The sequence below is a fragment of the Podarcis cretensis genome (genome assembly GCF_951804945.1).
Source record: "Podarcis cretensis genome assembly, chromosome: Z".
In the NCBI taxonomy this organism is placed as follows: domain Eukaryota; kingdom Metazoa; phylum Chordata; class Lepidosauria; order Squamata; family Lacertidae; genus Podarcis; species Podarcis cretensis.
In genome coordinates, this window is record NC_137184.1 from 37815050 (window position 1) to 37828921 (window position 13872).

The following is a 13872-nucleotide window of genomic DNA, read 5'->3' on the forward strand; positions in this document are numbered from 1 at the left end:
CTGCCACACCTGTGATAGTTCCTCCCTGGAGACAAGTGTGTTCTGAAATGTGCGTGTTGGTTTTGTAATATAAGCATCTGTCTACCAGGGCATAGTTTGAAACATTTGGAGGCCATTGACTTGAAAGAACTGCTTAATGTGTTTTCAGAATGTGACTTTTCTTTTTTAAAAAATGCCAACTGGTTTCACTGCCATCTCCTATAGTACATGAAAATGAGAGTCCTTTTTAACATTTCCCATCTCCTACCCATAAGATTGGCAAATCTGTCAATTTTATTTCTTTCTCTTTCTCCCCCTCCCCCTCTCTAATCTTAAGTTTGGTTTGCCTGATTTCCATGTCCACTTTTGTCTTGTGTATTTTCCCTATAAACATTTTTTTTGTATGCCGTTTTGCCAGTATACACATTTTTGCAAGTAGCTTCCCCATATATAATACGTTTTCATATTATTCCCCCAAAATTATTTCCACATCTCCTGATATCCGGTTACTAGCCATGTTCTACCTCCACTGTTAGAGGCTGTATGCTTAGGAATACCAGTTGCTAGAAACTGTAGGAGGGAAGAGTGCTGTTGTGGTCATGTTCAGTTTGTGGACTTCCCACAGATATCTGGCTGGCCACTGTGGGGAGATGATGACAAACTAGATGGACCATTGACCTGATCCATGAGGGCAGTTCTTAAGCTCTTATGATGTGCTATCAAATTTACATATTTCACCACAATGAACAAATTTTATTTTATTCAGGAGGGTGGTATTATTCAGGAGGTGTCTAAGTGTTTGTAGGCAGTTGGAGGATTGATGGCAGGTTGAGGTTGAACCCCAATAAGACAGAACTACTGTTTCTGGGGGACAGGGGTAGGCAAATTGCAGGAACTCCCTGGTCCTGAATGGGGTAACTGTGTCATAACTGTGTCCCGAAAGGACCAGGTGCACAGCATCTGGGTGTTTTTGGACTCACAACTGTCAATGGGGGGACAGGTCAACTCTGTGTCCAGGGTAGCTGTCTTCCAGATCTATCTGGTATGTTGGTTGAGACACTGCCTACCAGCCCACTGTCTTGCCAGAGTGGTACATTCTCTGGTTATCTTCTACTTTGGACTACTGCAGTGCACTCTCTGTGAGGCTGCCTTTGAAGGTGATTCAGAAATGTGTAATCCAGAAATGTAAGGTTATCAAGAGTATGGCTCCTTCTACTTCCTGCTGGCTTCTATAAGGGGCAATAATATGACTGAGGAGGAAGGTTACAGGCAGTGTCACATCTTTAACCAACTGCTAAATAGAAAGGTAGGCAGATCAGGGGCTGGCTGAGGGTAGAATGAGATTGGTGGGGCAGTGCCTCATTTGCCCTATTGGAACAGCCTACAGTGTTGAGAACAACCATTTGACAAATAGTGGAAATTGCTGAGGAACAGAACTAATTCATTCCTGAGCAACCTTCTCAGTTGTCATAAAAAAAGGCTAGTCCCAAACACCTCGTTTAGATGGCTGCTTCACTAATGAAGGATTATTGGCATTTGTGTTTTATGATAATTAATTTAGGAGTTACTGGATGTGGGTGTAAAGAGCTTCACCTGAGAAAAGTGTTAGGGAATGCCAAATAGTAACAGGTGGTGATACAGAAACTGTTGCCTGTTTGCTGAAATCTAATGTTCTTGCAAGAAAGACTTGTTTTAACAATTTTCTGCAAATGTTTTTATTTCAGGACATCTGGTAGTTAGATGGTAAGATACTATTTTTTATTTTTTTTAAATTATTTTTTACATTCTCTTCTTAGAATAGATGAGTGCATTTCATGACTTGGGCCTTTACATTTTCTTTCCAGCTAGGACAACTGTAGGATAAAAATGTTTTAGCTGACTACATTTAGCAGCTTTGGGGAAGCTAAACATGTGAAGCATCCTGCTAGAAAGAGGAATACAATTGGCAGACCCACCTCTTCAGATTCTACTACTCTCTTTCTGTCTGCCAGAGTAAATTTAATCAGTGTAACTGCAATCTGATTTAATAGTTATTGGACAAGGCAATCATGGTATACACATAACAGTATTGCCCTGCTGAGCCTGGATTTTGCCCCCCCCCCTCCAAAAAAAAGGAAAGAAAGAAATCTTACAGGAAAATAACACAATTTGGTCAAATTATGTGGTTCTATTTGGTAGACCAGTAAATTAGGAAGAGTTAGAAAACTCTGAACAGAACATTTAATGGTGCTGCCTTGTGCCCATTGGGACTGGTGAGGCAGAAGGAAGGAAGAGCAACAATAAGGGGAACCAATGACAGGCAGAGCCAGCTAATTCTAGCTTTGTCTCTATTCTGCTCCCCGTTGAGTGGTGCAAAGGCAAAACTGAAGCTGGTGCTTCCTTCCCTTGAGTGATTTTGAGTAGGAAGAAAAACAGGTAGGGGTAGAATTAGGATGGTGGGGCACTGCCCAGATAGGCCAGCCTCCATTAGCATTTCACTGGTTTGAATATTACTTTATGAGTGCCCAGAGATAGGTTCATATGACTGATTTCAAGGGAAACCAAGAAAATGTATTGCTGAGTGTCATAACCCCGGGCTCGGATTATGCTTATTCAGGGGATGAGATTGGGGACCCTGTGAGTCATATTAAGATACTCACACCATACATTTAGACTCATAGAATCGTAGAATTGTAGAGTTGGAAGGGATCCTGAGGGTCATCTAGTCCAAACCCCTGGAATGCAGGAATCTCATTGAGATCATCCATGACAGATGGCCATCCAACCTCTGCTTAAAAGCTCCAAGGAAGGAGAGTCCACCACCTCCCAAGAGAGTCCATTCCACTGTCTAAAAGCTCTTACTATCAGACAAGCTGGAACATGTACAGTGCAGGGTGATCAAGGGTATGGAAACCAAGTCTTACAAGTCTCTTGGTATGTTTGGCATGGGAAAGAGGAGACTGAGAGGAGATATGATAACCATCTTCAAATATCTAAAGGGACATCACATGGAAAATGGAGTAGCCTTGTTTTTCTCCTGCTCTGGAGAATAGCACCCAAACAAATGGCTTCAAGTTACAAGAAAGGAGTTTCCGACCAACATCAGGAAAACGCTATCCATATTTGAACATAAAATGAGAAGCAATTGTGTGCAGCTCCAAGGGATCATACCACATAGAATAAAACCCTAATGATGAAAAATGCAGACTTATTTACCATGCCCAATGACAGCTAATCAATGGAGCTTTATCCTGTTCACCTGTGCTATCAGACTTTTGGGGTGGATGTTTGCAGGGGAATTAACTTTTCTACAAAACAAGGGGGGGAGAGAGGGAAATGTCTGAAAATTTCAGGAAGGATTTGCTGCTTACAAGGTGGCCAACAGTTTTATATTTTTCTTGCTTTTTAACTTGAAAAGAGAGAGAAGGTTTTCAGGAAATGGAGTGGTGGTGACTTCGGCCCAGCCTTAATATCGAGGGATGGAACATTTGCTTTCAGAGTGGCTATGGAGGAAGACCAATAGGACATCATGAACTCTCTCTTCTCCAGGGCCCCAATCTTCAAACAAGATTTATAGCTCATAGATTCTTTTGCAAGAAACACAAGTGTATGCCAGAGTCTCCTGCCTTCAGTTGTGAACAAATGCAATATCAATGCCAAAGTTTTCTTTTTTATATTTCTCTGCCTTCAAGGAAGCATCTATTTCTCTGCAAGCAACAAAAAAGAACAGCTACATCTTCACAACAAAACAAGGGAAACTGTCCACTAGGTATTGATTGTTGGAGAAAGGAGAAAGGGGGAGGAAAAGATACATAGCAAGTTCATCATTGCGGGGCCCGAAAGTCTTGCAAGCTGGATACTTTGGAGAAACTAAATAAAGAAATTGCACGACCTTGCATGATTGTATATTGGGTATTTGTGTGGTGGAATCAGTTATAATTGCTCATTATGTTGTTGCCATTTATCTTGCATTTATTTTCAATATTATTATTTTTTAAAAGAGAGAGAATGAATCCCACCCTTCTGCTAGCCAGGGGCTTAAAGGTGGCTTAGGAGTAACTACAGGAATCCGTTTAAGAGAAAAGGTTTGCAATAAGAATGCCAAAGTTACTTACGCTATCATTATGTAGAGTTGCCGTACGTCCGGGAAAACTCAGACATGTCCTCTTTTTTGGGGGGCGGGCAACATGCACATCTAGGCAAATTTTTACATTTTAAAGAAAATGTCTGGGTTTGGGGGGTAGGGGGGTACATGCATGCCCAGGAAGGCATTGTGCCCCCAAAGCAGAAACACTGGAGTAGAGTGAGGCCCTCACAGTGAAGATAAGGTAGGAACTGGGATACTGCCTCCACTTGGGCTGGCAGTGACTTGGGCTTGGGCTGCTGTGTATGATGCATCTGCTGCCAGCCCAAGCTGGGGAAAGAGGCCCGTGGGCATTCTGCATGCTGTGGCCACTGCCAGCCTCAACCATGGAAAGAGATGCTTGCGCTTGGTGGCTGTGGCCCCATGCACCCGGATTCATGCGCCCCTTTCCCCAGCTTGGGCTGGCAGCAGCTCAGGCTGTCCACCTCATATGCTTGGCTATATATTTTGTTCTGTAACTTCCTAGACAAGTGGATGAAAATATAGCATCTTTAGATTTAGTCTTGCTTTCCTTATGTGAACAACAGTGTGGCATTTACACCCCTGAACACCTGAACCAGGCATCAATTTGTTCTCCTTCCTAAACAAGACCTGAGTAGGCATCAGTTACATGAGATAAGGAGTCTGTCTAGGGAAGTGGAGAAATTCATACCAAAATGCTGATTGCTATTAAAATATGGATGACTAAATTTAAATGAGAAACTGAGATCGTTCCTTTGTTCTAGGATAAAAGAGCTACACAAGATCCCTTCAATGTCTGTAAACAGTTCTAAGGAAACACAAGTGGAACTGTCAACAAATTGTAACTTTTATCCTCACCTTCCCGCAAGAGTGTTCCTCTCTGGCCAACCATCCATGCCTGCTATATGATACAATGAGTTGCAAGGCATTCAAGAAGGCTGTTCTGCATACCCCTTAAATTTTCTACCACCACCCCAAATGACTTTCAAAAGACTACAGCTGCCAAGCATGCTCAGTCCTCATTACCTTTGTAAGTGGGGATTTTTCAGCTTTTAAAATATTCCTGAAAACTGCAAGTGTTCCCTCAAGCTTGCTGATTTCTCCCTCTTGTTTCTTAGGTCCTATTTTGGTTCCAGTGCTGTGGGCACCCATCACCAGAGTTTTCAATTAAAGGAAGTAGTGTTCATAAGCCAACTTGCATTACGCAGACCAGTATTTGTGAGTGAAAGCTGTTCTCCAAATGGGAAAGGCTAACTTTGGTCATCTGGAGTTTTAGAGTACATTGGCAGCAATATGCTGATGACACACAACTCTACTTCTCCTTTACATCTGCAGCTGTGGCAGTGGATGTGCTGGACCATTTTCTAGCCTTGATAATGGACTGGATGAGAGCTATCAAATTAATCTCAATCCAGATAAGACTGAGGCACTGTTAGTGGGCGGTTCCCTTGATTGATTATAGGTTGCCTGCTCTCATTGAGGTTATATTCCCTCTGAAGGAGTGGGCAAGAAGCTTAGGGGTACTCCTGGATCCTTTGTTTTCACTTGAGGCTGAGAGGGCCTCAGTGGTGTGGAGTGCTTCCATCAGTTTCAGGTTGTAGCCCAGTTGCATTCTTATCTGGAAAGGGATAGCTTAATTTATGTTGTTTATGCTCTGGTGACCTCTGTGTTACATTATTGCAATACATTATACATAGATGGTTTGGAAACTTCAGCTGATGCTGAATTCAGCAGCCAGGATGCTCACCAGGATAAGATGGTTTGAGCATGTAGAGTCAATCCTGACCTGAGTGCACTGGCTGCCTATTAGATTCTGGGTCCAATTCAAAGTGCTGGTTTTGACCTATAAAGCCTGAAATGACCCAGGACCATGTATCTGAAGGACCACCTCTCCCCATATGAACAGACCCAGACCCTGTGATCATTATCTGAGGCCCTCTTCTATGAGATGTCTGGAGGCTGGCAACACTGGAACAGGCCTTTTTTTTGTATTGACTCTCCACTTGTGGAATACTCTCCCCAGGGAGGCTTGCCTGATGCCTTTGTTACATATCTTTAGGCACCAAGCAAAAACATTCCTCTTCCTCCAAGCCTTTGACTAATTAAACAACCCACAGCCTTTTAAACTGTGTCTGTTATTTGGGGGGGGGGGTTCCTTGTTTACTATGGTATATTTTTTGTGTTTTTATATTGTAAACTGCCTTGTGATCCTTGGGTGAAGGGAGGCGCAGAAATATAATAGACAACAATAACAACAACTTTTGATCCAACCCACTGTGACCCAGAATCTAGTAGCAAAGTATAAAATGACTTTGTTTGACTTTGAAACATGCATCCATCTGTGGCACATTCGGCCTCCTTAGCCCTGTCCATGGGCGGATGCTTTCTTAATGGGATTATTCTTGTACCGGAAGATTAAGACCCTTGAAGAGAATAGCTGAAGAGTGAAAATGCATCAGCTTCATCATTCATGGGAACCATTAAGGATGGTTTTTACAGACCAGTGGCACGGTGGGGATATAAATGGCACTTATCATGCCAAAATGTTACATGTGTCGCACTGCTTGTACAATCTTTAATGGTTTCCTGTAATTATGTGGGCACAATTACATATTCCATTTTCAATACATAAGGCTCTAAACAACTTGGGATGCACTTCTCTGTAATGCGACCTTTTTCACCTGTATCTGAGCACAATCTTATACAGTGATTGATACATTTCACTGCATGTCAGTTCACTGCAAATCTTCATAAATTATTTACTGGTTATAACATTCTGTAGGGATACTTTAGGCAACATTTTGATGGTAACTTTGCTGGTCCATTCATGTATCAAGTGCATTCGAAGAGTTGTTCTGGTAAATATCAAGAGATCAATATTGTTGACAATAATTAAGCAAAGTAGGCCCAAGGACTTTGTGGTAATGCCTGAATGTCACCACTGCCACTCACCTCTCTGCCTGCAATCCTGAGGATTCAGCCAGACTTGTTGCCAATCCCTGCAACTCCAGAAGTCATGCTTGCATTCTAGTGAGAGGCTTTACCCACATGGCAAGATAGTGTAGTGGGTGATGCTCCCATTTGTCACCCCAGAAGGGAGGGGAAAAGAGTCCATTTTGTCCTGATTGCTAGTTAATCTTCTATCTAATGAAACAAAACCCATATATATATATATATATATATATATATATATATATATATAAAAGCATCTGCATTGCCTCAGAACATCAGAAGTATGAAGTATGAAATCCAGTGGATACTGTAGGACACTGTCCTTCCGTTTCATTGATTGAATCCATATAACTATTCCTGCTTTCTTTAAAGCAGGAATTTGGAGGGAGGGCATACATACACACACACACACTTTGAAAAGTGTTGCATCTGTCCAATGAGCTATGAACATTGCAATTATCTCTTTCCAGCTTATACCTACATCATATTCAGGTTCCACTGTTTATTCCCTACCAAGATGTGAACCAATCTTCATACACGATTCGTGCCTGATAACATTTTATCAGCATTTATAATGTGCTTATTATCTTTAGGGATACTATGTGACTGCCTAAGCCGTTGTCTAAAGGATTAAAAGCCTAGCAAAATGTTGAAACTTTTTTTAAAAGCTGAGATCTAATAGCTTTAGAGATTAGTATTAATTGAATTAGACTTTGATCTTTGGTGTTAGCTTAAAATAAAAAAAGACAAGCTTGGTGTAAAAATAAGAGAGTGTATCTAAAGAATGATTATCTTCTCTAAATGGAAAGTGTTATGACAACATCATTTCAGAATATACTGCAGAAGTAACAATAAAGTTTTCTAACAACTCCAAGTCCTGTGTGTGTGTGTGTGTGTGTGTGTGTGTAGAAAAGAAGGGGTTCAATACAGACAAAAAACATCAAGAAACAAACATCATCTTGCTTCATATTGGGACTTAAGGTCTATGAACTGAACAGGTTTTCCACTCATGGCTCATACACACCTCCATTTGCCCCAAGGGAAAGTGGATCTTTAGTGTGGAATCAGAACAAATGACAACTGGGTTTTCCACAGCGTTCCATTGGTTCCAATTTAGTGCTAAAGAGTGTGTTTTCTGTGGGAAAGAAGTGGGGCAAAGGCAAAACCACTGAGACCCATGCCTAGAAAGCATGGAACCGCGACTGAAAAAGTTCTCTTTCCAATCACTACCCTCTGCACTTCTGATGGAGAGTCATTCTGATGAGCTTCTTAATGCATTATCTTAAGATCCTAGTAGGTTCATATGGGAAGAGACATTCTTTCAGGCACAGAAACCCTAGTTCCAAGTCCTGTAAAGTCTTAAAGGTTACCACTAGCAACCCAAATTCAGCAAAGAAATGCTTGGCAGCTTTTCTAGAGTGCAAGTCCAAACTGGGTGTCATCCTCACCCAGGTATGAAGGTGCTTTATCAGCCGAAGGACAACGTTCTCTTCTAAACAACGTTCTGTGGGTCGCATGGCAGTGAAGGGTTAGACTAAAGGCAAACTGGGTGAAGCAATGAATATGAACTCTCTCTTCAGACAGTAGGCTAATTTCTTCATGCATGATCAGGCACTACTCTCCCACCTCCATTCAGACAAGAAACAATTCAAGGACACATTTTAGCCAGACAGATATGTTTGGGGTGTGTGAAGCAAGGACAGTGAGGGGTGTGAATTGGAGCAGTTAGTTGCTTCCAAGGGCCAGGTAGAGAGGCTTGGGGGGCAACAATTGGCTCCTGGGCCCTGGGCCAGCCCAATCATAAGACAAGGTGAGGCGACCGTCTCAAGTGGCAGGATTCACAGTGATTCCCCTTGCTCCTGACGTAGATATTCACGTACCCCTTCTCCCTTAGCAGGCAGGGAGGCACTATTTTGTGGTTATCCTCAGGTGCCAAAATGTATTGGGCTGGCCCTGCCTGGGCCTGAGATTCCCCCTCTCAATAGCTGTCAACTTACAGATTTGAAAATAAGGGACCAGCAGCCTCAAAAATAAGGGATCAGCAGCCAAAATAAGGGATTTTGCTTAGCTTATACAGAAATCCGGCACTGATGAAGCCATGCTGCTTTTGCTGTGACTTGACAGTGTTTTGCAGGGGGTTGGACTAGATGATCCTAAGGGTCTACAATTCCGACCAAAGAAGAGTGGCAGACAAAACTGATGAACAACATCCAGATGGCAAAGCTTACAGGCAGAATTAGAAACCAGGAAGAGGACCTCTTTAATAAAGAATGGGAAAAGTTTATAATTTATTTGAAAAGCTATTATCAAGACTTACATACATTGGTAGGATTGACAGAAAACTTGTAGTAAAAATTTGAACTATGGATGGACAAATGATTTATAAAAATAGAGTTATGAAAGGGATGCAGAGGTGGAAATCACTACATTAAGATGCTGCACTGGTTGGAGGGTATGCTAAGCAGCACGTCGGGGCGGCCATCGTCCTGGCACAAGGAGTTCCATCGGCCCTTCTCCGCCCAATAGGGAGGGAGGGAGAGAGACTCTCGCCCATGCCACCCGCGAGCCCAGCATGAGGCAGTTGTGGTGCCGCAGCGGCCCTGAAGTGCCACCCTTCTGCATCCCTCCCCATCTCCTCCTCTTCCTCCTCCCTCAGGCTGCCTCCTCAGCCGCCGCCGCTGCCGCCTCTGGCTTCCCCTGGCAGTGCGGTGGAAGTCTCGCAAGAGAGGGGCTGCCTGCCTGCCCGCCACCACCCGTCTCCTCATAACGCGCCCCTGAGGGGATAAAGGGAGAGATGGAGACGTGGCAGCTCATGCACATGCTCTCTCTCACGACGGAGGACCCCGAGCCGCTGCTTCCCTCCTGAGCTGGGCGAGCATGAAACCCGGGAAATTTAAGGGACATCATCCATAAGGGACAGCAGTGGGACACGGCGCTGGGATAAGGGAGTTTCCCGCCAAATAAGGGACGGTTGACAGCTATGCTCCTCTGTACTCTTGACTTTTTCTATCTCTGTGGAGGAGAGGAAAGTTTCTTACATACGAAGATTAACTTGCCAGGCAAATTACAGCCACATTTCACAATACATTTTCTGAAGCCCTCACACAATGTCTTTACTGTGCCATTTCTAATTGGGGAGATGTTTGCCTAACATTTTCCCTGTATGAAAATCTCTGGATTCTGTATGCTAGAGAAATCACAAGGTCTGTGATACCTCAGACATTAATGTATGGATGCATCATATATAGAAACTAACAAAATATATTATATGGTTGGGCAGAATCATATGTTTCTGTTCCAAGTTAATTGTGAATGTGTTCCTTCTTTCCATTTCTACATTATGTGATGGCTTTTTAAAAACACAAAATCCATATGAAAGTTCATATTCTAATATCTATTTTCTTACAAAATACCTATTTAAATACATATCTTATCTCAATGTACACATTTCTAAATGCATTTCATTGCAAAATACACCTTTTTTAAAAAAAAGGTCCACATTTGAGCTGAGACTTGCATCACAAAACTTGCAGAAGTCCAAGTCAGAATTTCTTTTGGTAACCTGTGAGGAGACTCTTGAGAGTCCCATGGACTGCAAGAAGATCAAACCTATCCATTCTTAGGGAAATCAGCCCTGAGTGCTCACTGGAAGGACAGATCCTGAAGCTGAGGCTCCAATACTTTGGCCACCTCATGAGAAGAGAAGACTCCCTGGAAAAGACCCTGAGGTTGGGAAAGATGGAGGGTACAAGGAGAAGGGGACAACAGAGGATGAGATGGTTGGACAGTGTTCTCAAAGCTACCAGCATGAGTTTGACCAAACTGCGGGAGGCAGTGGAAGACAGGAGTGCCTGGCGTGCTCTGGTCCATGGGGCCACGAAGAGTTGGACACAACTAAACAACTAAACAACAACAACAAACCTGTGAGTTACTGCAGGAGGTTTAAACTAGGCCAATCCATTTGCAAGTGTAGACTGTACTAACTTCTCCTCCATCCCTGTATGATACTCATCTTTGTCAACACTTGAAACACTGAGCTTATATTCAGCTATTTATAAATGAACTGTTTTGCTTCATCTTCATTCCTCCTCCTCCTCATTCTAAACCAAGATAGTTTGAAAGCATAACACTTAATTGCTGAGTGGAGCCAGGCAAAGTAAAGAATCAAGCTGTGAATGCCACTGCTATCCTTAGCACTCAAAAGATAATCAACATGCCATGGGGTCTTCTTGACTGCCTGTTTTGCTACAAGGTATGTTCTTGATGAAAACTTTGTTCTTACAATTTGGTTGCATTTTATTATTCAGAAAGGCAAAAAAAAAAAAAAAAGAGTGGAAGAAAATGCAAAAATAGCTAATTATCGGGTGCTATAAGAATGCAAATTCCTAATCAAACACCCTTGACTGTCATTGGTGGCGGTATTCTGTCTGCAAAGGGTTACAATTACTGACACACACAAGACAAATATATTTAAAGATTGTGTTCAGGTATTTGTGGCTAGCCAAGAGCTACCTGCTGGTATCTTAGCAACTCCTACAATTTATTAAGGCAACTTTAATTATAGTTCTCAATCACTGATGTCTGCTCAAAAAGAAGAGGTTCTTCAAGCATCGCTTTGGACTCATAGGGTACTTTACTCACTGCTGTTTGTTAAATCATCTGCCATTTTGATTGTGATAGAACTATTCACTCATTACTTCTAATTATTAAGTAGCACTCCCAAATTTAGTCTCTGTCATTAAGACACAGTCAAAAACAGATCAATTTGAAATGAAAGTGTGTAGCCAACAGGTGGATATCATAAATTTATTTTTATTTAGACAACAACTGTTCTTCCATAGGCTTCAAAGCAGTTGTATAAATGCCCATTTTAACCATGCTCTGAAACCTGAAATAGAGCATCCATTAAGAAGCCATCAACTTTTTCTTGGGAGCATTATCTATGCATTACCTGGTTTGGAATGTCATAGAATGTATATGAACATCCTAAGTACTTTTGAGACCTTCATCAGTAGAACACTGGCACACAATGAAACAAAATTCACCAAACAATTGGTTGTTAGCAGGGAGTGGCAGTCACAAACATTTACTCAGAATTGACATAAGATGAAGGACAACTACGAAAAATGTTGGATGGAAGTGAAAAAAGATTTGGAAACTTGGTCAAATTTGAAGCTTTCCTTCTTGGGTCGAATTGCAGTTATAAAGATGAATGTATTGCCTAGAATGTTGTTTTTGTTTCAAACATTGCAAATTGTGGACAAGATGGACTGTTTCAAGAAGTGGCAGAAAGATATCTCAAGATTCGTCTGGCAGGGCAAGAAGCCCAGAATAAAATTTAAGATATTAACTGACGCAAAGGAAAGGGGTGGATTTGCCCTGCCAGACTTTAAACTCTATTATGAATCAGCAGCATTCTGCTGGCTGAAAGATTGGCTGCTTCTTGAGAACACAGACATTTTGGATTTGGAAAGATTTAACAATGCTTTTGGGTGGCATGCATATTTGTGGTACGACAAGGTTAAAGTACATAAAGCATTTAAAAACCATATTGTCAGGAAACATTGTTTAATGTTTGGATAAGATATAAAGACTTATTGGAAAATAAAACCCCGAGGTGGTTGTCACCAATGGAAGCGAAAGCTTTTAAAAGACTCAATATGGAGGCCAAATGGCCAAAATATTGGGAAATTTTGGAACAAGAGGGAGATAAACTGAAATTGCAGAGCTTTGAGAAACTAAAAAACAAAGTGCGAGATTGGCTTCATTATTATCAGATAATGGAGGTATATAAATTGGACAAGAAAATTGGATTCCAGGTGGAAAAATCAAAATTAGAAACAGAATTGTTAGAACCCAAAACTAAGATTTTGTCAAGGATGTATAACTTGCTGCTTAAATGGAATACTCAGGATGAAACGGTGAAGTCTGTTATGATTAAATGGGCACAAGATGTTGGACATAATATTATGTTTGCTGACTGGGAACAGTTACGGACCACCGGTATGAAATTTACGGCATGCAATGCCTTAAGAGAGAATATTATGAAAATGATTTATAGGTCGTACATGACCCCAGTCAAGCTTGCAAAAATTTATCATTTGCCCGATAATAAATGTTGGAAATGTAAAGAGACTGAAGGTACATTCTTTCACCTTTGGTGGACGTGCCCAAGGATTAAGGCTTTCTGGGAAATGATTTATAATGAAATGAAAAAGGTATTTAAATATACCTTCCTGAAGAAACCAGAGGCCTTTCTCCTAGGCATGGTCGGCCAATTGGTGCCAAAGAAGGACAGAACTTTTTTTATGTATGCGACAACAGCAGCAAGAATACTTATCGCAAAATATTGGAAGACACAAGATCTACCCACTCTGGAAGAATGGCAGATGAAGATGATGGACTATATGGGACTGGCAGAAATGACCGGCAGAATCCAAGACCAGGGAAAAGAGTCAGCAGAAGAAGATTGGAAGAAGTTTAAAAACTATTTGCAGAAATATTGTAAAATTAATGAATGTTAGAATGATGTTGGACAGAAATTAAATGGTTTCCAGCTGTAATGTTTAAGAGATATGAAAAATAAGGTTAGAATTAACTAAAAACTAATGGCGAGGATTTGCTGAACGAACAATTTCAATTGGAATACAAGAAAGGGAGGTATGAGGAGGTCTGGAAAATAAGTTAAAAGAAAATAAGTAACGGAAATTCTATGTTTTATCTTTTTTTTGGTTGTTTTTATTTTTGTATTTTTGTTGTTTTTTCTTTTTGGTTTTTTCATTGTATTATTTCTGAAAACTTTAATAAATATTCTATAAAAAAAAAGAATTGACATAAGATGGAGCAATAGCCAGGTT

The 13872-nt window shown here is 41.3% G+C and overlaps 1 long non-coding RNA gene across 3 annotated transcripts in view; it reads right to left on the reverse strand.

The window, feature by feature from the left end:
• Positions 1–3964: 3964 nt before the first annotated feature.
• Positions 3965–13872, reverse strand: part of LOC307208100 — a 77551-nt gene continuing 67643 nt past the window's right edge. For 2 of the 3 annotated variants that reach the window (XR_013834967.1, XR_013834968.1), the window contains one exon: positions 3967–7207. This is a non-coding gene — a long non-coding RNA (uncharacterized lncRNA). Of the gene's footprint in view, positions 7208–13872 lie in introns of all 3 variants that reach the window. The other variant, XR_013834966.1, reaches the window with a different exon arrangement.